Source organism: Lepisma saccharinum, chromosome 26, assembly GCF_977018435.1.
Source record: "Lepisma saccharinum chromosome 26, izLepSacc3.1, whole genome shotgun sequence".
NCBI lineage: Eukaryota > Metazoa > Arthropoda > Insecta > Zygentoma > Lepismatidae > Lepisma > Lepisma saccharinum.
Genome location: NC_139254.1, coordinates 38,871,913 through 38,896,678, shown reverse-complemented (window position 1 = coordinate 38,896,678; position 24,766 = coordinate 38,871,913). Strand labels below are relative to the sequence as shown.

At 40.6% G+C, this 24,766-nt stretch overlaps 1 long non-coding RNA gene across 1 annotated transcript in view; it reads left to right on the top strand.

The window, feature by feature from the left end:
* The window catches only part of LOC145979486 (uncharacterized), a 198,400-nt gene extending 173,900 nt beyond the window's left edge, over positions 1-24,500 (top strand). Inside the window, exon 3 of the long non-coding RNA XR_014440785.1 lies at positions 24,437-24,500. This is a non-coding gene — a long non-coding RNA (uncharacterized LOC145979486). The remainder of the gene's footprint in view (positions 1-24,436) is intronic.
* Positions 24,501-24,766: the final 266 nt, after the last annotated feature.

Sequence of the window (24,766 nt, the reverse complement as noted above, 5' to 3'; positions counted from 1 at the left end):
AGTCCCCTATACAACCCCTAGAAGTGTATAATACGAATTCCGAATTTATCTATCTATCTATCTATACATATATATATATATATATATATATATATATATATATATCTCATTGAACAGCGGATGTGGAAAATTAATTTGCATTTACAGCGCCCAAGAGGACACATCTGTTTTCAGTTAAATTCAACACAGAATATAACAGATGATATTAGATTGTCACAGCTGAACGAGCACCGGTCAAACCTAAAAGTCTAGTGAAAGTTGGTAGAAGAAGATGAAGAAGTGATATAGTTGCTTCTTCGTGAAGTAGTATATCACAAAAAAGTTTCCAGTTTCATCAAAGACCAAAAAGTAAATGTCATAGGTTTATAAACAATAGACTAATATTTATTAGGTAAAAGTGTAAATTTAGACGACCCCTAAATATTATTTATTTGAAGAAAAATATAATAATTTAGTTATATTTCAAGAAATAAAAATATCCACACGGAGAATGAAAACTCGTATGTTTGGATTTGTCGGCCGCCCTAATGCTTAACTTCATTGTGTGTCCGTGTTCTTGGGAACGAAATGCTCTCTGTACTCAGTCCGTCTGCTTATCTGTTATGTTTGAACCCAGCCTGCATATTCAATTCAATTCAATTCAAGAATAAAGACCATTGAATTGAATTGAATATGCAGGATGGGTTCAAATATCACGGGTTAGCAGACAGACTGAGTACAGAGAGCATTTAAAAGAACAATTTGTCTTCATGGTTTCCAGATAATTTCCAATTTGTTCAATGGGATAATGTAGAAACGCTCTTGCTTTTTAAATAAAGGGCCCCTATAACTACAAAATGTATTAATGTGGATCTATAAAAACTACGAATATAAAATTGACGATATTTCTGAATTTGCAAGAATTTCGATTCTCTTCTTCCATCTATGAATAGATTATTTGTGAAAGAAGTAGGCTACAGAAGTCTGCAATCTGCTATATTTGATAATTCTAGTTTTAATCCATCATAGAATGATACAAGGCGTATCATTAGTTCTTATCTCGTCCCGTAGGTCAGAGTGACTTTGTTGTTCATTGCTTGTATGGTCGAAGGTCATGGGGATGGCTATCGGTGATTATTTTATTCTGTTCCTGCTGACCAAGTTGTGTAATTTACGTACACTCTAAAACCTCTTAAGAAGGTACATAACTGCTTTGTTCATTTGAACTTACGTTTCATGAAATTAACTAATTTTAATATTTTTTCCAATTTTCAAACCAACGTTGATATTCAAAATACTATTTAATTACCTGATATCCGTTAAAAATCTTCTAGCTGGATCTATGCACGCAAGCATAACCACGCACACACACACAGACAGAGAGAAAGACAGAGACAAGAGCAATTACGTTTAAGAAAAAGGTTCTTTGAAAACAACAAGCACGTGAAGATACATCTTGAGTTGAAGACTAAAATTGGTAAACGATGTAAGTGCCACAAGAATTCAAACACCGTTTCAACGTTATACTGTGAAATGTGCCATGTTTTATAATGTGGTAAGCGTGAAAAGTGACTGGTAGATTTCTAAGTAGTTCAAAGGGCGTGTCAAGAGGTCACTAGTGTGAACGTCCTTACGGGCTGATTTGATGAACGATGCGATATCCCAACACTTTCGCTTTTGACACTTATAACGTTTACCACTTTTAGTCCTCAGTTCATATTCCTAGTACAGAATGAACGTCTCTAACCTCTACCATTTGCTAGCCATTTTTGATGTAGCATCTCTAACAAAATTCGAAAACCATATAAGTGATATGAAATAGCAAAAATTTAAATTAGCACAGATGTAAAACTAATGGATGTAGATTGTCCTCTCTACATTTTTTCACTTCAACGTTCTTCCTTTACTTCACCACAGAGTACAATACACCTTCCTCTCCACTACCACGTATGTACAAACCTCAGATTGACGAGTTTATGAAATTATATTGAGTACTTGTGGGCAATAAATTAAGTGTACTTAATCCTACTAAAACTTAAAATATAAGATTATGTATTTCTTTACGACATTCTCGTAATTACATTCTTGACTGGAGAAAAAAGATCAGGTTTCAGTATTTGTATACTTCCCCATTTCAAAACTACATACTATTATAAATGAATATAATTTGTAGAGTTTGTCGTGTAAATATTAAAATCACTCGTTTGACTTACTCAGACGAAATGTAAGGGAATTGGAGAAATCCAATATTCTATATGTTTCTACATGTGATATAATGGGGTGCCTGAAACCAAGAGATTTCATCCATTGCACTGAACTTCTGGTTGGAGACGAGGGAGCAGCGTACTGGTCAGACAGTAGAAATGGCTGCTGTAGTAACTTATTCCAGCCTGCCTACAGATCGCACAGAGTAGTGAGAAGAACGTGAAAATAGAATATTGCATATGAAATGTGTACACCTTCAACAAACGATAAATCGTACGATTTGAAAATAATTAGATCAATGACACCGGTTGATCTATCAATCTGGACTGGCTACTCCTCAGCGCATGTTAGTGTTAAAAACGTTAAAAAGATGCGTGGAACCAGGGGAGCCAATCACCCCTGAAGCTAATAGTGCGATCCCCCAAAATCATGTTATGCGTCCCCAAAAATCATATCACGTGTTCCCCGAAAAATCATATCATTTGTGCCCTCAAACCACATCGTTATCCGCATACAGTATACAATTACGAGAGGGTGTCTACCGAAAGTAACTATTTCTCAGCTTTACTAAACACTACACCTGATCTGCCCCTCCTCTGTAAACAGGGGTACCCATCATACATAAAAAAAATATGTTTATTTAAATGAAATACCATGTTACACTGTTCATAGCTTTTAATTGTTCAATTTCCGAAGACAAATTAAAGCTAGCACATTAATTGGTTAATGTAGTAAAATAAATTATGTATATAAGCACATAAATATTGTCTCTGAGTGGGTTTATAAATCTAACAATTTCATAATATAGTAACACAAATAGTTACACAACTTATCATAAAGATAGAAAATTCAAACTCCAGCCGCATACCCGATTCTGTTTCGCGAGACATTACAGAACCCTGGATAGAAATTCTTAAACTCTGGTCACAAATTGTACCTTTTTCTTTCAAATAACTCTCTCCCATGATTACATGAGGTAAATATATTTTAGTAACTCATAACAATAATTACGTGAATTTTTTCTTCAGTGCAAATGCAACTTGTTGAAGTAAAAGTTTACTGTGACATGAAGTTAGATATGCGGATTCGATATATTTTAGTTCCAAATTATGCACCTGCTTTAAACTAAGCAGGATACTAACACTAAGCACGATATTTTAAGAAGTTCCATTACATGCGAAATCAAACAATAGAATAATATTTTTGAACCTTTGTAATTCAGATTTTTAAGATTTTTTTAATTAATACTACCTATCAAGAGGACAACAACTGCCAAATTTCAGATTTTGTGAGATCATAATATTTGAGTTATTAACTTTCAAAGAAGCAAATATTGAAAACAAAATCTGCAACATTTTGAATTATTTTAACGTCTGTAAATCAAAATCTGTTTGACTTATTAAACTAAAATTAGTATCATTCTCTTCTCTTTTGAATGATATTTAATTTGAAATGCAACATTACTGTGTTACTTGAATTGTATAATTTTTCATAACCTCGAAGAAGAGAGTTTTGAAAGTCTCAAAAACACCCCATTATTTTCTTTGAAAAAAATATATGATTTGAATACACCATATAACAGTTTGTGTGCAAGATTTCATAATAGGACGATAATGGATTTCTAAGGAAATTAAATGTTTTTAATTGAAATTTGTACAACATTTGCTAATAGTGTCACTCTTTAACAAAGTGTAACTTCAAGATTCACTGGAATTACTAGAACGCCAACTCACACCAGAAATTATCAGTATTTTCAAACAAACATTGACTTCTACCTACTTCAGCTACGGTGGAAAATACTACAAACAAACAGACGGTGTGGCATTGGTCTCCCCACTCTCGCCTGCCATATCCTATTTTTCCACGTAGAACTTTTAGCACGAAGCGCTGCGCACAGCTCCGTTGAAACCTGCCGCATTCTCCAGATACGTCGACGACACCTATATCTTCTGGCCTCACGGTAAAGAAACTCTTCAGCCATTCATAGATCACCTGAACAATCTTCACCCAAATATAAAGTTCACCATGGAGATTGAGAAGAACAACAACCTGCCGTTATTGGGTATTCTCATCAGACGCAAGCCAGACGGATCATTGGGACACAGTGTATACCGAAAACCGACTCAAACCGATTTATATTTAATGCCAATAATTAAATTAAATAAAAAAACTCAACACGATCCAGTACTATCCACCTTATTCCACCAGGCCATCTCCTACTGCGACACGGATCATCTCTCAGAGGAAATACAGCATCTTCGCACGGTTTCTACACAGAACGGGTACTCGGAACACAAGATCAATAAAATATTGAAACCAGTACTGTCCAAGAAGACCAGCACATCAAAGATTCCAGACACACCAGGGAATCAGGCTACATCGGAAAATCCAGATAAATCGGGAAACCCGTACACATGAGGACATCCGGACACATCAGGGAATCCATACACTTCAAGTAACCGGAAAAAGCTGACATGAAGATAACAATCCGGAAATCTCTCCGAAATTATAAGCCGAATTCTCAGGAAGCAGAACATAAAAACTATTGGCAAACCCCCGCCGAAGATCAGAAGCCTACTACGCAAACACAAGGACGATTTAGTACTTAGGGCACCTGGAGTTTACCATATTATATGCAATTGCGGTAAAGCATACATTGAGCAGACGGGCAAGACAATAGAAGAGAGTGGCAAAGATCACCAAATTTGAACATGCATTTTCAACCGGAAAAGTCGGGATTAGCAGATCTTTCAATGAACGAGGACGACAGACCATATTTCCGAAACACAGAAATTATAGCCAAATATCCGAACTACTGAGACCGCATCATAAAATAAACAATAGCTATTCATGGGGAAAAGGGGTAATCTCAATCGCTTCAAGGGGCTCGAACTGCACCCAGCTAGGCTAGCGATAGTCGACCACCAGCGCGGATCTAGCAGACACGAAAAGGTTTGACGTTCAGGACTGCACTTTTACCCTGAAGATGAGTGTGATATTAGCTCTCGAAAGTTTGGAATATTTCCGCAACTCACCTGGTCGATAGCACGAGGGAATCTTTTCATCATTCGTCCCCAGGAAAGCTCCAAAACTTACATGAACATTTGCTTAATTTTTGACTTCCTTGTTAAAGCCGTAACTATAAGCTGACTCGTTGATGTTCAAGTCTTTATCTTAATCTATTTCACAATTTTTGCACTACAAACATTATGAAAATTATAATGCTTGTTAAAATATCAAACATTACTTTTATTTTATTTGAAATGAAAAAATCGCCCCTCAAAATCTCAATTGGGCAAATTACCTTAATTCCCCTTTGTGGTCACCCCTGCGTGGAACAAAAGAGCTGCTGTAATTGTAATATCGTAATGTAGGATTTACTTTTCAATGCTTTGGGGAAATACTATTTGCGATTCATACAATTTGACGTAGAAAATTAAAATTATAATTTTCAGCCCGCTTTATGCTGTAATCAATATCTGAAAAATTGAAGACTTCTCGCACAACTTTTATTTATTAAAAAGTAATAACTTCAACTTGAGTAGTGTAAGTGTATTGTTTCTAAGTAACACTTTGTATGTATGCATTTGTAGCCTCTTTTTTTATCAATTGAATATCAGTTTTTGACATATTTTGACAATTTTTTGTCGATGTTTTAGCGTTTAGCGATGTTTTAGTAAAATTTCCCTTTTTTTCCCACTCACACTTGGTAGGTATGCATTTGTAGCCTTTTTTATGAATTGAATAACACTTTTTGATATATCTTGACAATTTTTTGTCGATGTTTTAGCGTTTAGCGATGTTTTAGTAAAATTTCCCTTTTTTTCACACTCGCATTTGTAGGTATACCACGATCTTACGTGATATAACTTAACCTATCCTTTTATTTTATTATTACGAGCAAAACTACACGAGAGCCTCTACATGCTTTGACCTACTTTAGAGTAGTGTAATCAACCCGGTTGACAGCCATCAATTGGGGATCAAAAAAACCTCAAAAACTCACTTTCTCTCCACGTTACGCGCCTCATTTATTGCGCTGACGATGTTTCACAGCGTAGAAAACAGCACCAAAACATCAAACACTCACTTTACTCATTTGGGGTTCACCAAAACCTCAAAAAAAAAAACAAAAAAAAAAAAAAAAAAAACTCGCCTTCTCTCCACGTTCCGCGCCTCATTCATTGCGCTGACGATGTTTCACAGCGATGAAAACAGCATCAAAAATCTTTAAAAAAAACTTATTTTCTTTCCACGTTCCGCGCCTCATTTATTGCGCTGACACAGCGTGATGAGTAAATGCACTCTCTCATCCTTGAAGGATGAATGCACCTTATCATAACTTTTTTCCAAGTCCGGGACCATGTTTATATATCGTGACCTTTTGTAAACCTCTCTCTGTCGCACACACACATATGCGCGCGTGCCTGTATTGTGATCCAAGCAAACAAACAAAAATAATAATTGTTTTTTTTTAGTAGACCCAAATGGAGAGAGTTCACCAACCGAAAGTGAGGCTCGGTGAGGCTCGCCTTAATGCTTTTCTCTTGTAAGGCATAAGCCTCATTTTCTAGCAGTGTTGCCAACACCTCACTCGATCACGATCTTCCGTGATATAACTTAACCTATCTTACGATTTTTGTTTACGATCTTCGGTGATATAAATTAACCTATCATTTTTTTTTAATTTGCACACCGAACTGTAGTAGACCCAAATGGAGAGAGAGTTCACCAACCGAAAGTGGAGCTCGACTTAATGGTTTGCTCTTGTAAGACACAAGCCTTATTTTCTCGCAATTTTGCCAACATCTTACTCGATCACGATCTTACGTGATATAACTTAACCTATCTTACGATTTTTTTTTACGATCTTCAGTGATCTTTCATTTTTTTTATTTGCAGCATCGACGTCGGACGACGATCTAAACCAGGCGCGGCATTTTTGGCATACTCTGTAATTGTTCGTGATGGGTTGCAACGAGGAAGGTTCGGTGCCTACGAGTATAACTTTCAAATCCGAAGAAATGAGCGTCGGGGTTGTGTTGGTCAGCGTTTGCAGGAAACACATCGTGTGGCAAAATTCGCAGCACGAGTCCGGTACGTCGCAGCAGGAGAATTCGATGCGAATGTTGCCCGGGATGAAATGGTGCAGGCACGCTTCGTTCTCCTGCGGGTCGATCTGGTCGAGGATCAAGCTGAATCCCAACTTTGGAGAAACGACCGCTTTCACGGTGTTGTTGTTCGCCTCGGTTCCAAATAATTGCCTGGCTCCGAAATTGCGATCTTTCATGTGAAAATAAGAAAAAAGCGTTCGCACGACTTCGACCCACGGTGCGGGGACCTTCACCCAGTTCACGCGCTCGATACGCTCCCGAACGAATGCAGAATCCTTTTTGGGAAAATAACGTTTTTTGCTCGCGTCCAAGTTGAGAGAATCGATGTACGCGGCCCACGACCACACTTGGTGCTGCTGCTGCAGCTGCTCGCTGCCACCCTCCAGGATCTGGTGGAAACGAAAATTATCGGGCAAGATCGTCCGTTCGAAGGTTTTGTACTGATTCGATATTCTCTTTTCCGTCCTCAGGAGGCGCAGAAATTAGTTTTGAACGCGTCAGTTTCGGTCACGTCCTGGTACAAATCTTTCAGGACGTTCAACTTGTTTTCCAGAACCGTATAATGCAACACCAGGTAATTGATGTTGCAGTGTATGATGAAGAAGGTCGGGATGATGCAGCAGAATCGGTAGATCAGACCCCAGCCGAGAAAGTAATGCGTGTGGAAACGATGCTGGGTCGTCCACGTGAATTCGTTCAGAACGTGGCCGTCGCAGACGGTGTTCGGAAAAATCGTTCGCAGGTACTTGGCCGGATCCTTTCCGAAAACCTTCTCGAAAACGTGTGACGCCAAGCCAGAGCGTTGATGCAGTCGCTTTTGAAACTAGCCAGCGGAGCTGACAGATCGAGCTTCCTCCCCAGATCGAATTGAGTCGCGTGCCTTTCCACGAACTCCAAGTAAGCCTTCGCCGTGGGCCACACGATGCTCGTGACGATCTGATCGACCGAGTCGGTGGTTCGATATCCCGTGTCGAAGTATTCGCCCCACGCTTTCTTCAAGATTGTAAGTAAAAAATTCCTCTCTCGCACATCTATGGCGGTCCTCAACCCTTTAAATTGCACCTCGTTGCTGTCGGCCAGCTGCACGGCGTATTTTTTCTTGGTCAGCGCGAAAAATTTTTCAGTACGAATTCGACCTTCACCCGCAAGTTCGGGAACCAACCGCTCGTGCAGGTGATCGATCAGGTTAGCCTGATGGCGTTTCTCCATGAGGATGAAAAGCGAATCCGTGTCCATGTACATCATGCGCGGACGCGGGGGTTCGATGGGAAATTTTCGACCACGTCGCGCGATTTCAATAAGATGGTTCGCGACAGAAAAGTAACTAGAGAAGCGCAAGCGGGATTCTTCGAAACGAACGAGCCTCATGTTTTCCCGTACGGCCTTCGAACGTAAAATTGGTTCACCTGAGATCGAATCTCTTCGGGTATGTCTTTCAGCTCGTACATCTGACCGTACATGCTGTTCATCATCAACTTCGCCGTGTTCTGTTTCGCGTCCATTTCGAGCAGTTTGCCCGGTGGCAAGGTCTTCTTCTCGCAATTCTTGAATTCCTTGATTTTTTTTTACGCAAGGTCATGATCTTGCGAATGCACGTGGCGCGTTGAGTTTTTTTTGTATTCGCACCCAAGAAATTCTATATAAAATAACATACCTGGAAATTCTATTTACAGTATAGATTGAATTTTTGAGTTTTGTATTCACAACCAAGAAATTCTATATAAAATAACATACCTGAAAATTGTATCGCTATTATATACTAGACACTTTTTGATTTCTGTGATTTTGGAGTAATCATAATGGCATCCACCACCAGTTTCAATCGTAAAAATGATAAAACTCAATGTGTTACTTGTGGGAAGCTAATCTCAAGGAACAATTTATCGGTACACACGGCAAAATGTAACGAAACAGGTTCGAGAATTAATCGTTCGTTACCTTCTAAGCCTTGTGCTCGATGCGGAAAGATGATCAGCATTGCACATTTAAGTAAACACCTGAAAATTTGCAAACCATCGATCGAACGAGGAACATTGAAAAGAAAAATCGATGATCCAGAAACGGAAGCTACCACTTCCAAACAAGTTAAATTATCCAATGAACGCAAACCGATTAGATCCGCATTCAACCGTCACATTCAGGATTTCTCTTTTACTTCGGAACCAGGCTGCGACATTCTTAGTTTCTTGCGTGAAACGAAAACATCCGTGATAAATATTCTAAAAAATAAATTATAAAATAATTCCATAAAGTTATACGTTGATCTATTTTCCGAATACGAAAAAGTCGATGGTACAACAAGAGTCTTTTATCATCGAACAAAAAACCAGGCTCTTCATTTGGCGGACGTCGATAATTTGGACGAATTTTATTCTGATCTTTCAAATGAACTGGTTAAGAAAGGATCGGGATGGTCTCTGTGTGGAAGTCCTCGCACGTTAACTGTTTACGTGAACCGATTCTCGCCTCTTCGAGCTTCCAGCTACGTTCCTCTTCCACCGAACATTCAACACAAGAGAGCTGTGTTAAATATACAGAACAGCGATAAAAAATGTTTCCTTTAGTGTATATTGGCTGCACTGCATCCTGTTCATTGGTCAAATAATCCAGAACAGGTTTCTAATTACAAACAATACGAGACCGACTTTCAAAGTGTAATGTCTGGCATCGAATACCCGGTGACATTGTCGAAAATCGTGCAGGAAAACGCATCGCTATTAATGTGTATTCCTATACGTTGGATAAACATTTCGTGCATCCCGTCAGGATAAGCGATGTCGACGATGACGATGCTCGTGTGATTAATCTTTTTCTAATTTCAAACGACAGTGTTCATCACTACACACTAATTCGTTCACTATCACGCTTGGTCAGAAGTCAATCAACCAAGTATGGAAACAACATCGAAGTTTGGCCGAGATGTATAACCACGTTCAACGATCGACAACAATCCGATTATCGAAAATACACCGGACGTCAGATTGCTATCGACAAACTTGACGAACATAAAATATATTGAGGCAACAACAGACCGGTTCGAATGTTGATGCCCGAAAAGAACGAAGTGGAAGAATTCAAAATGCACAAGGCGTTGTTGGAACATCCGGCCATCATCGTTGCTGATTTCGAGGCGTTCCTAAAACCACTCTCGTACTGCGATCCGGATCCCGAAGTTTCTTCCACCACACCTTACCAGCTTCACGGACCAAACAGTTTCGGTTACGTTGTCGTGCGACGGGATAAAATAGATGAACCGTACGTATACCGAGGACCCGATGCAATCGAACGCTTCTTCGAAAAGATGGTCGAGGAGGTTGGGAAAATTGGATGCATGCTGCAAACATCGAAACCGATGCTTCCGTTATCTGCTATCGAACTTCAAAATTTCTACGACACTGTCAAGTGTCCTGTGTGCGATAACCACTTCACGGACGACAATCGTAAAGTGTTTCACAATTCGCATACGGACGGTCGCTTCGTAAGCGGAATCTGTAATGCGTGCAACCTCAAAATCCAAAAACCAAAATTAGTCCCCATATTCTTCCACAATGGCTCTAATTACGACTTTCATCCCTTAATTAGGAAACTCGGATACGACGCTCAAAAAATATATATTCTTGCTCAAAACGAAGAACGATACATCTCCATAAGTAAGAAAGTTATGATTCCCGAGACTAAAAATACCATCGAGATGAGGTTTCTGGATTCGTACAGATTTCTCTCTGCCAGCCTGGACGCTCTTGCCAGCAAACTTTTAGACGAACAATTTAAAATTACAAAAGCTAGTTTCCCCAACGTAGACATAGAACTCGTTAGACGTAAAGGGATTTATCCTTACGAATACGTTAGTGATGATTCTAAATTTAACGACGACGTTCTTCCACTTCCAAGAGAATTTTACAGTCGACTCAGAGAGAAAGGAATCACGAACGAAGAATACCAACACGCGCATCTCATGTGGGAGAAATTAGAATGTAGGACACTCGGAGACTACATCGATGCCTACTTAAAATTAGACGTGACGATACTCGTGGATGTTTTTCAAGCGTTCAGGAAAACGGCAACGAATATTTACAAATTAGATCCAGCGTATTTCTACAGCCTACCGTGATTGGCGTGGTCGGCAATGTTATTCCAGACAAAGGTCAAGCTGGAACTGATATCGGACGTGGACATGTTACTTTTCATCGAGAGGGGGATTCGGGGCGGGATGGTACAATGTGTGCAGAGATATGCAAAAGCCAACAACGTGCACATGGAAGAAGATTATGATTCAAATCGAGCATCGAATTACATCTTCTACGCCGACGTTAATAATCTCTACGGACATGCCATGGTACAGAAACTTCCTTACGGGGGATTCGAATGGGCATCAACAGACGTAGGAAATTTCGACGATAGCGACCATGGCTTCTTCGCAGAGGTGGATATCGAATTCCCAGACCACTTACACGATCTGTTCAGCGATTTACCACCGGCATCCGACTTCAAATCTTCGCCTCATTCTAATCAATGCAAGCTTTTGTTGACTCTAGAGGGGAAAAAGAGATACGTTGTTCATTACTCGAATCTCCGATTCTTGATCGGGAACGGTGCTAAGGTAGCGAATGTTAGAAGAGTCCTAAGGTTTAAACATTCCGAGTGGCTCAAACCGTACATTGAAACAAACACGCAACATAGGACGGTTGCCACTAACGATTTAGACAAAGATTTTTTTAAATTGATGAATAACGCGGTGTACGGCAAGACGATGGAAAACGTGCGGAATCACGTAAAAGTGAAATTGGTTTCGGATAAAAATAAATGCATGAAGTGGGTGGCCGATCCTAGATTCAAGTCGAGATAAATTTACAACGAGAATTTGGCACTTTTCAATCTAGATATAAAATTGATGAAATTCAGAAAACCAATTTACGTTGGCGCAACGGTTATCGACTTGTCGAAACTTTACATGTTCGAATTTCATTACGACGTGATGAAACCCTTCTACAATGATAAGATATCACTTTTGTACACGGACACCGACAGCTTCATTTACAGCATACAAACACCTAACCTATACGAATACATAAAAAATCCTTCCATGCTCGAGTATTTCGATACTTCTGCATATCCTCAACCCAACAGATTTGGAATTCCATCTCGTAACAAAAAAGTTCTAGGTAAACTGAAAGATGAATGTAACGGTGATAATATTGTCGAGTTCGCGGGTTTGCGTTCGAAAATGTGTGCCATGAGAACAGAGAGTAGCGTCACGAAGAAAGCAAAAGGTGTGGGCAAAAATACGGTGGAGAACAAACTCACCTTCCACGATTACATCGATTGCCTTTACTCACAATCGACGATACTAAGTATAGAACAAAGAATCCAAAGTGTAGACCACGTGATTACAACAAACAAAGTTAGGAAAGTAGCATTAGATCCGCATGACGATAAAATATGTATTTTGTCTTGTGGAATCCACACGTTGCCTTGGGGACACTATCGTTTAGAAATTAGTAAAAATTGTAGGCAATGCAAATGAAAAAAAAATAAACTTTAACTGTCTCACATACACGATAAATAACTAGCAAAGGACAATGAATCTCTTTGGTTTCCGAAAACAGATCAACATGGAGACTGTACACCGCACGACGACAGATCATGAATTTCTACCTTCCGTGTTAACTAAACTCAACGGTCTACTGATTATTCACCTCAACAGCATTTGGACGAAATTCGACGACGACGTGGGAAAGATTTTTTACGTCTTCAATAACAATCTACATTTCTACGAAATTCCGATCGACGGGAAACTTCGGATCATCGTGAATCCGGAGAACGCAGGCGAAATCAAAATTTCTAGCGGCAAGAAAATTTTTCGAATGAAGCACGACAAGGTACTTTAACAAACTCATTCCTCTCTTCGTAGAATTACGAATCGTCTATCCTATAATAAATAACCGTTAACCAAAAATGCCTAACGACATTTTCGGCCACACCAAGCGTGTAGACCACGCAGAAGAGATTCTCATGTTGGACGTTCGAGTCAAAAAGTTGAGGAGCGATTTGATCGCTTTGCAGGAGACCTTAAACAAAAGTTTAGAGTCGGAGATCGCTACGCTCCAAACGCAATGTCTCGACCCCATTCTGAAAATCGATTCCGAACTGAAAACGCTCATAAAAAATTATGTCGACGTACCTTCTTACGACAACTTTCAAAATATACAGTTGAGCGTGGATTCGCTTCAAAATGATTTGCTCAAATTACAGCAATTTCAATCGAAAAATGAAGATTTGGAAAAATTGAAACTCGAAATCGAAGAGCGAACTTCCGCAATCGAAAAGAATTTCTCCGAACTTCAAACCGTCGTGAAAGATATCGACGTAGAACGCTTGCATGTCGTCGTTTCTAAATTACAAGAAGAATTCACCGGCACGTTGGAAGAAATTAAATCCAAGTTGCAGACTTTGGAAGATATCATGACGAACCTACCATCGTCAGACGAACTGCAGGTCATCGGTAAAAGCGTCGAGAACATAAAAAATCAATTGGAGGCTTATCAAGATTTCGAACACATTCAAACCACAATCGCTACGCTTCAGGCGTCTTTGGAGTTGATCAACGAAGAAATTAAAAATATTCACGCTGAAGCGAGCGCGTTGACGAGCATTCAGGACACGTTAAGCATGGTTCAGCAGAAGATCGAATATTAGAAAATTTGAACGTCGAATCCAATCTTGCTCATTTTCATCACGTGCTGGACAACATACAGTGTGACTTGGAATCGTTACGGACGAGCGTGCCTTCGAGCGAAGATTTGGAAAAATTGAAAACGGCGGTGACGGCACTATCCGATTCGAGCGACATCAAAAGTTCGTTGAGCGATCTCGAAAGTACGGTGGCCAATCTCCCCACCTCCAAAGAATTGCAAGCTTTGAAAAGGAACATATCTCGAATGCTGAAACGACTAGAAACGGAAACGGCAAACGTGGAACAGATTCGAGACGAAATCAGTTCGCTGGTGTCTACGCTGCCCACTTCGCAGAGCGTCACGGATCTTCACACGCAGTTTACAGAGATGCGAAGCATCGTGAACGATCTTACCGAGAAAAGCTCGAAATTGAATCAAGTCGAGAACCTTCATAACATTGTCGTCAACATCAGAGATCAACCACGCAGGAATCGACGCTGGCCTCTTTCGGTGCCAAGTTGCAAGAACTCAACGAAAACTACAAGCAGTTGAACGTGGAAGTGAAAATAAAACCGTCGTTTTCTACAGTAACGGATACCATAGTCGAGCATTTGTTGCCCATCGAAAATAAACTCGGACACGTTCAGAGTAATCTGCTCGGCGTCGACACTAAATTCGCCAAATTGTTCACCTTGCAAGCCATCGAAATCAACAGCGTACCCAATCAGCAGAGAATCTCCACGTTCGTCGAAGGTAACAAACTGTACATGTTGCATCCTTATCATCCGTACTACAAGTTTCTCCTCGATGGCACGATTCATATAAACGAATTTTCGTACTGGTCTCACGGCAGAAAAGCTAGCGTCCCCACCATGACCTTGATATCGAATCGTGGTGTCCAGAAAGCAGGAAACATTCCTCTGGCACGTTGGAACGAAACGCGCAACATATATGAAATACACGAAGACGAAGATCTTACCGTGATACCGTGCCGGCGATAAGCTGATCGTTCAAAACACGAGCGAGGTGCCACCCTCTTTGAATCCCATCACGCTGGTGCTTCTCTTCAAACGTAATCTCTAAAAAAAATGTCTAGGCAAGCCATCGTCGAAGAATTGCATAAACCTGCACGCCGCAACTACGAACGTTTGGCGGTGGTAACCAAGAGCATCGACGACCTCTGGGAAAGCGACCTCGTCGAGATGAGTAGCGGCAAGTTAAAAAACGTACATAAATTGAACAAGTTCAACAAGTACCTCCTCACCGTCATAGACACATTTTCGAAATTCGCATGGGCTCTACCTTTGAAGGCGAAAACAGGAACGTCCGTCACGGAAGCTTTCAAGACAATTTTTCGCGATAGCGGCGGCAGACGACCTCGGTTTCTGCACACGGACAAGGGGAAGGAATTTTACAATGCCGTATTCCAAAAGTTTATTAGGAAACACGACGTTCAACATTACTCGACCTTCAGTGACGTCAAGGCCAGCATCGTGGAAAGATTTAATCGCACTCTGAAATCGCGCATGTGGTCACGATTCACGCTTCAGGGAAGCTACAAGTGGGTCACCATTCTTCCGGAACTCGTTAACGAATATAATCACACGGTGCACAGAAAGATAGGCATGAAACCAGCTGACGTTACCAAGTCCGACGAGCAGCGATTAATTTCTACCGTTTACTGTCCAAAGTACACACCCACGACAAAAAAGCTAAATACAAAATTGGAGACCAGGTGAGGGTCAGTAAATTGAAGCGAACGTTCGACAGGGGTTTCACACGAAACTGGAGCACGGAACATTTTACCGTGGTTCGAGTTTTACCCGGGAACCGTCACACGTATATAATAAAGGACAGTGGCGGTGAAATTTTATTGGGGCGCTTCTACGAGGAGGAACTCTCTAAAACTAAATACCCCGACACGTACCTCATCGAAAAAGTTTTGCGCAAGAGAGGTGACAAACTTTTGGTGAAATGGCAGGAACTTCCGGACACGAGTTGGATCGATTCGAACGAAGTGATTCTATGAGTACGTGGAATGTCGTGAAACGTCTACCTGATTCGGAAAATCAAACGAAGAAAAGGAACGGCGAATTTCTCCCCGATAGCATACGGTGTCTGATCGTAGGACCTTCGGGGTGCGGAAAGACGACACTGCTCATTGATAATTTTATCCTCTGACCCAATTGGTTAGACTGGGAAAACAGACACCTCTACGTATTTTCGAAAAGTCTCGAACAAGCGAAATACCAGCAACTTATGAAACTGTACGAGGGACTGGGCATTGCAACTTTCGCATCCGAAATCATTCCACTGGACGATTGTCTCGAGAATTCCGTTGTGGTGTTCGACGACATGATCTTGGAAAATCAAAACGAGATTCGTAATTTTTTCACTCGAGGACGTCACAAAGGATTGGATTGTTTCTACCTGGCACAAACTTTTTCCAAGGTTCCGAAACAAATGCTACGCGATAACGCTAATTTTATTTGCTTGTTTCGACAAGACCACACCAATTTAAAACACGCACACGATGATTACGTAGGGGCTGACATAAATTACAATCTATTTTCTAAATTCTGCTCCCACTGTTGGAACAGTGACGATTTCAGATTCGTTACCATTGACATGATTTCGAAAAGCAAACCATGGAAAATATAGGAATAAAATAAACGTTTATCTAGACGTCTCAAAGGCTAACAAGAGGACAATTTCAGATTTGCAACAAGAAGAAAAAAATCCAAAAAAAATCAAAAGTCGAGAGAATCTAAAAAATAAAATTTGAAAAAAACATTCTTTTTTTTCAAACGTCTGACAAGCATATATAAAATAACCATTACAACAAAAAGTGAGTGTTAGAAAAGTGGATAGTCTCAAGCGGATGACAGCAAGAAAACTACGAGAACCGAACGTATAGGCTGAGAATTCGACGTTTCAAAAACGTTTCAACGTATATAGAAAAATGTCAAAACGTCAATATCAAGAAGACGAAAATCTCAAGTTGCGAGAATTCCTCGTGAAGCGCTTCAAAGGTTGGAAATCCGAGAATCGCGGATCCTACGAAGAGAAGAAACGTCAGGATCAACCTGTGATCGACGCCATCAGCGGTCTAGGTAAAGAAATTAAAAGTGTCACGGATCAAAATAAAAATTTGATCAACGAACTCGTACCACTGGCAGGTAAAAGTTACACCGTACCCATGCCCATTTCGAGCATTCCTTCGACGCCGTTCGAACTGAAGGACGTACCGGCACGACGTCGAGCCATAGGTAGCACGTCTTCGGATAAGATCGAGTTGGGACCTTTGGCACGAGACTACCTGAGCACGGGGAAATTCGAAAAGGATGAAGTGTTCGGATTGTATCCGAGCATGGAAACCAACGAGGGTGGCGGTGTGGTTTGGAAGATTGGAAAATCGAAGGTGACCTTCGAAGGCAACGACATTAAAGTTAATTTAGGCGATAAGGATAGTTGGACCAGGTATCCGGGCACGGTGGGACTGTGGGAACTCGTTGCCAAAAAGCAGCCGAAAGATTTCACCGACGAAGATTACCAAAGTTACAGGGAAATTCTGATCATGACGGATGCCATGTACCATAACAACGACGCCTCGCAGAATTGGATGAAATCGAGCAGCGGCGAGAAGTACAGGAATCTCATCAAACCGATTTGGAACGAGGTGAAGAGTGGAAGCGGCGTCAAACGCTACAACAAGTTACCCAAAGAATTCGTTTGGGTGGACGACGTGAGGAAGCTCGTGGACAGATTGTTGGTGATAGCCGGCGAAGAGAATGCAGGCAATCGTAATTTCTACAACGAGAAGGTTGGCATCGTGGACATGATCAGCACCAAACTTTCGAACTTCATCGTGAACGACGACAAGGGCATAGGTTACCTCATTAAAAGTATCAACACGCTGCCTCCGAGATTCTGGAACGTGGCCGAAGGAAAAGGACTAGTGAACGACATCATCAACAAGTTACCTTTCGAGATGCATCTACCTGGCTACCAGTACTGCGGACCGGGTACCAAACTCGAGAAAAGATTGGAGAGAGGAGACAAGGGTGTGAATCCGTTGGACGCCGCATGCAAAGATCACGACATCGCTTACAACACCACGCAGACGGATCTGGATGCACGTCACGAAGCAGACAGGAAATTGGAACATGCCGCTTTCGAAAGATTCGTCAGCAGAGAGGCATCGCTGGGTGAAAGAGTTGCAGCACTGGGCACCACCATAGCCATGAACACGAAACAAAAATTTGGGTGGGGTATATAAATAACATACAGTAAAAAAACATTCTCGTATTATTGACTTACCACCCGAACTGCTATATAAAATATTCAAACATGTAGTAAACGGAGATGTTAATAAACTTTTAATCATAGCGAGATCAACGCCGGATTTTCGCATCCCTTGTGAAATGGTTGTCAAGGACCGTCTTCGGGAGATCAGTGGAATGAGGTGCGGTGATCTCGACACTCTTCTTTCGGCTGCAGGGAAAAAATTAAACGATAGGTTGGATGAACTGTACGAGGCGAGGCAGGGGAGAAGACGATACACGGATGATTGGCGCAAGTCTAAACAGGAGACTGAAGATATTATTACGCACATCATCGCGTTGTCGGAAGCACGGACTTTCTTCCTCTAACACAGACAAAAAAATCTTCGATACAAAAATCTCGTGAAAAAAGTAGCCTATATATAAATAACACACATCGTGAAAAAAAATTAAATTTCTCTAACACTCTGAAATTTTTCTCTTCGATATGCTTGAAAAAAAATGAGTGACCTCCAAGCATTAAAACAAATGCTAAATTTGTCAGTCGAGTATGTAAAAATTCAGGAATTGGAAGTCGACAAACCTTACACGATAACTTCCGGTTCAATCGTTTCTACCCAGTATGGTTCCAAGGTGCGTCTGTTGCTCGACGGACAATACAGTCTATTTTTACCAGATCGATACGCTAACATGTTATCCGACGAGAAGCTAGCTATTTTAATCGAGAACAAAACTCGAATCGTGTACAAGGGGACAAAGGAACTTCTTGGTAAGAAATCGAAGCACGTAATAGAATTTGTGTAAAGGCTGCACGGAGTATATATAAAATAACATAAATTGAAAAAAAATTACACGAAACAAAAAAATCTCAGAACATATATTTAAATAACATACTGTAAAAAAAATTACACCAGAGGGAAACAAAAAAAATCTCAGAACATTTATATATATAAATAACATACCGTGAAAAAAAACAACATATAGAGCATCAACATGAAGCCCAAGGGTGTCGTGTACCAGATACCATATTCGAATCTTAAAGATCTAGGTGCCCTCGATGGGTTACTCACCAAGAAACAACGCGAGAAGAAACGTTCTTGCTTGTCGAAAGGACACGGAATGAAATTACTTCTCAGCACACCTCAATTGAGACGGTTGCAGCGTTCGCGGAAACAGCAAAAGATCGGAGGTTTCATATTCAGCATCCCGGCCATCCTGGCAGCATTGGGGGCCGTTGGAAGTTTGGCTGGTGGTAGCGCCGCCATCGCAAAAACCGTCATCGACTCGAAGAACAACAAGGCGGAATTGGAAGAACAGAAACGTCACAACCTGGCCATGGAGAAGAAAGGGGGCAAGGGGGTGGGCGTAATGAAAAAGTTTTAAAAAAAGAAACAACAGCACTCACCAACCGAGACATTGAATCTCTGATCGAACCGTTACAAATCAAACACTTCAGAGGCGTTTTCATGTCCGACTCGTTACCTTCAAACGTTAAAAGAAGAGAATGCGGCGTAGTCAACTTGGACAGTCAAGAAAATCCAGGCACGCATTGGATATGTTACCACAAAAACGACAACAACAAAGCATTCATTTTCGATTCTTTCGGAGGTGTTCCACCTACAAATTTAGTTCATTATCTGAAAACGAACAAACCTATATACTACAACGACGAACGCATTCAAGATTTCGGAGACGAGAACTGCGGGCATCTCTGCCTCTCCATGCTCGCGTTTCTCTCTAAAATAAATAAGCCTAAGATCAAAGATTTCCAGAAAGCATTGTGGAACCTCAAACAGCACCACGATGGGCGTGTTCCATCTCACGAGCGAATCTTCGATCTTGAAACTCACGCTGCACGACGACATCGTCTATCCTAAATCCGTAGCTCTGCGTGCATTCTACAGCATGTACCTCATACCTAACGTCACACAGCACAACAACAAAATTAGCGTCGGAAGCGAACATATCGTCGTCACGCCAGGCCAATACAATCTTTCCACTTTGCAAGTTCAGTTACCCAAAGGCACGTACTTTTCTCAAAATTCGGTCACGCACAGAGTGGAAATCGTGTCCGCGACGGAGACCGTGGACCTGGGCACCATGGGAGAACTTTTAGGTTTCGAGAACGACACAAAACTCGAAGCTGGCATCAAGCACGTAGCAACCAACATTCCTAAATTTCTAGCCATCGAAACTTTGAACGTTCACTGCAACATAGCGGAAGGCATGATCACGAAATCCTCGGACGGGGGGTTGCTGGGAAGTCACAAGCAGACGGGAATCATAGCCACGTTCAAACCCAGTTCCGAATTCATGGAACCGATCATCTACACACCCTCTTCGCCGATCTATTTTCCAGTATGTCGCAACCGCATAGACGACATAGAGTTGGTGGTGACGAACGAGAAAGGAGAGGTGGTGGATTTCGCAGGTGCAACGACCACTGGCATCGTGGAGAACAACGTATAATAAATAACACACATACTGAAATGGAGCAAATCGAAAGTTACGAGTTGCAATCTTTTCCTCCCAATCGTCGCACGTTCGACAATTTGAACGAAGCGAACCGGGAAATCGAATACGACGTGGACGTAGGCGACGGGTTCGTTCATCCTCACAAGCGGACCTCTACCTTCAATTCGACGTGGTGAAGAAGGAAAGCGGAGACGCGTTTCCCGCAGCAGCAAAATTTGATACTCGTGGACAACTTCGTGCCTCACCTGTTCTCGCAGGTGGAGGTGAGGAAACACAACACCGTCATCGACAGAATCGATTATCCAGGCATCACGTCGACGGCAGTGGGAACGTTGAAATTATCCAAAACGGATGCGGCGTACTATCAAGCGGGAGGGTTCGAAGCGGGAACCAAAATACCGACGAGAAGTCACACGGTGCTCTTTCCCATGCGTCTGCTGCCGGGATTCTTCTCGGACAACAAGGAGATCATGTGGAAGGGAGGACTGAGGATCACGTTTCGAAGAGCGGCCAACGACTACGACGCACTGATGCGATACACCAACTTGAACGCCTACGGCACGCCGATAGCCAACACTTTACCCGAAGCAGCCAAGTGCGTCATCCGGAGCATGGAATTGAGAATGCCGATCGTGGAATACGAGTCGAACTACGCCCTCAAGTACAAAGCCGAGATATTGAAAAGTCCGCAGGTGCCGATTCACTTTCACGGTTACCAGTGCGTGCAGAAGATTGCGTTGGGAAGTCACATGGAATTCGACGTGACGACGCAGTTCAACAACATACAGTTCAACATACATTGTACTCTTTCAGACCGGGCGCGATAACAATCAGGAAAAAGATTCCAGCAAGTTCGACGACTGCAAGATCAACAACGTTTATCTCAAGAACGGTAGGAACGAAGTGTTCCCGCGCGAGAATTACAACCTCGACATGACCAAAGACGATTACCTCAAACTTTACGAAGCTTACACCGCTTACAAAAGGGTAACAGAGGGAAACGTGGACATGTACTACACGCCCGGCGAATTCAAAACCCACAGGCCGATGTTCGTCATCAATACCACGAATCGGAAACAGGTGGTGGTCAACGATCTAACCAACATCAAGATCGTCTGCGAGTTCCACGACGCGCTGCCTGCCGATACTCTGTGCAGCGTCATCCAGATTGCAGAGAAGTCCTTCGCGTACGACGTGAAGAACGAGAGGGTGACGGAACAGTTTTAAAATTCATAAAAAAATTGCCACATACTAAAAAAAAATCAACAAGGATATATAACATATAATGTAAGTTAGTTCGGTGTGCAAATAAAAAAAATGATAGATCACTGAAGATCGTAAAAAAAGTCGTAAGATAGGTTAAGTTATATCACGTAAGATCGTGATCGAGTAAGATGTTGGCAACACTGCGAGAAAATAAGGCTTGTGTCTTACAAGAGCAAAGCATTAAGTCGAGCCCAATTTCGGTTGGTGAACTCTCTCTCCATTTGGGTCTACTACAGTTCGGTGTGCAAATAAAAATAATAAATGATAGGTTAAGTTATATCACTGAAGATAGTAAAAAAAAATCGTAAGATAGGTTAAGTTATATCACGTAAGATCGTGATCGAGTGAGGTGTTGGCAACACTGCTAGAAAATGAGGCTTATGCCTTACAAGAAAAAAGCATTAAGGCGAGCCTCACCGAGCCTCTCTTTCGGTTGGTGAACTCTCTCCATTTGGGTCTACTAAAAAAAAACAATTATTATTTTTGTTTGTTTGCTTGCATCACAATACAGGCACGCGCGCATATGTGTGTGTGCGACAGAGAGAGGTTTACAAAAGGTCACGATTTATAAACATGGTCCCGGACTTGGAAAAAAATTGTGATAAGGTGCATTCATCCTTCAAGGATGAGAGAGTGCATTTACTCATCACGCTGTGTCAGCGCAATAAATGAGGCGCGGAACGTGGAAAGAAAATAAGTTTTTTTTAAGTTTTTTGATGCTGTTTTCATCGCTGTAAAACATCGTCAGCGCAATGAATGAGGCGCGGAACGTGGAGAGAAGGCGAGTTTTTTTGAGGTTTTGGTGAACCCCAAATGAGTAAAGTGAGTTTTTGATGTTTTGGTGCTGTTTTCTACGCTGTGAAACATCGTCAGCGCAATAAATGAGGCGCGGAACGTGGAGAGAAAGTGAGTTTTTGAGGTTTTTTTGATCCCCAATGGATGGCTGTCAACCGGGTTGATTACACTACTCTAAAGTAGGTCAAAGCACGTAGAGGCTCTCGTGTAGTTTAGCACGTAATAATAAAAAAAAGTATAGGTTAAGTTATATCACGTAAGATCGTGGTATACCTACAAATGCGAGTGGGAAAAAAAGGGAAATTTTACTAAAACATCGCTAAACGCTAAAACATCGACAAAAAATTGTCAAGATATATCAAAAACTGATATTCAATTGATAAAAAAAAGGCTACAAATGCATACCTACCAAGTGTGAGTGAGAAAAAAGGGACATTTTACTAAAACATCGCTAAACGCTAAAACATCGACAAAAAATTGTCAAAATATGTCAAAAAGTGATATTCAATTGATAAAAAAGAGGCTACAAATGCATACCTACAAAGTGTTACTTAGAAACAATACACTTACACTACTAACCTGATCAGCAGGAATTGCAAGCGTTATAATCATGCGCAATATTATAAATGGTAAATTGACAATTATCAGCTTTTCTTATATTTTAGTTGTAATCCTTACGCAAAGGTAGTAAAATATTTGTTTGAAAATGGAAGTCATTTTTATGTCATGGCATTTCCAGGTATTTTAGACATTAGCAGAAATTTGCAAAAATTATGATAACTCAATTAGGAAAAATCTAGTAAGTTGTGGAAAACAAAGTTATTTTCAGATTAACGCAATGTTAAAGCAGGAATTACATTTCCAGTTTTTTGGTTTACAATTTTATTTGTTTGAGAATTCCTAGATATGCGTCACTGTTTCCGAACTCTACTCTTAAATTTTGGATTTATATCACAGAACACTTAATTCGTTACTTTATTCTTCTTACTAGAAATATTATAATTACTTAATTTATGTTGCAGTCATGTTGTTTCTTTTAGCGACAAGGAGATTAATCTTTCAAATAGAGAGCAGCAAAAGTAATATTCAGTATCAGCACACTAGATTCATTTCGAGAAAGATGTCGAGGCTTTACCTCATAAATGTTTCCTACGTAGGTCTACGTATTTCTCAAAACTGTCTCAGCCTATATTTGTGAAATCAGATTTTAAATAAATTTTAACAACTTTCAAAATGTATTTCCCGTTTCACAAATCGGTAAGCGAGTATAAACGCCAGTCAAACTTTAGTTTCCTAATTTTCATTGCATAGGAACATTTCCTGTGATATTTAATATTGCAATGTGTATCTAGTACGTTGTTATTTAGTATGACATATATCATGAACACACACATAGAAACACTCAAACACAAAACAGTTTAAGAACGTGTAAATATTTGATGTTTGGGATTTTTTGCTAGAATTGTTGCTCAGAATGTTTGAGCGTCGAGTAAAATTATTCGATATTTAGACGTTTTTCGGAAAACATTTATTTTAAAACAATACTCAAATTTGCTGAAATACATATAAGTAACAAAATACAAAATTAGAAATAGAACAATAATATATTTTAATATGTGATGTGAATATCTTCTTGGTATTTCAGCTTCCTTGGGAGGAACAATTTCCCTGTTTACTGGTGGGAGCATCATATCATTGTTTGAGTTTTTATACTTTGCCACTGCTGCTTTCGTACGCCATATAAGTTACCTCACAGCCTACTATATACACAAATACAAAATACCTAAACTTTCTTCAAAATGTCGAGCAAATAAGAGTAGGTTTCTAGTGTTGCGGAAAACCCTGGACGACTGCACAGAAGTTTGTTTCAGACGTCTCATGAAGAAAAAAAGACTTGTGAGAAATACGAATAAAATATTGCAAGTACCAAGTGAAGCAGAGGACAGGTGAGCCATATTTATGTTATATATTGCAC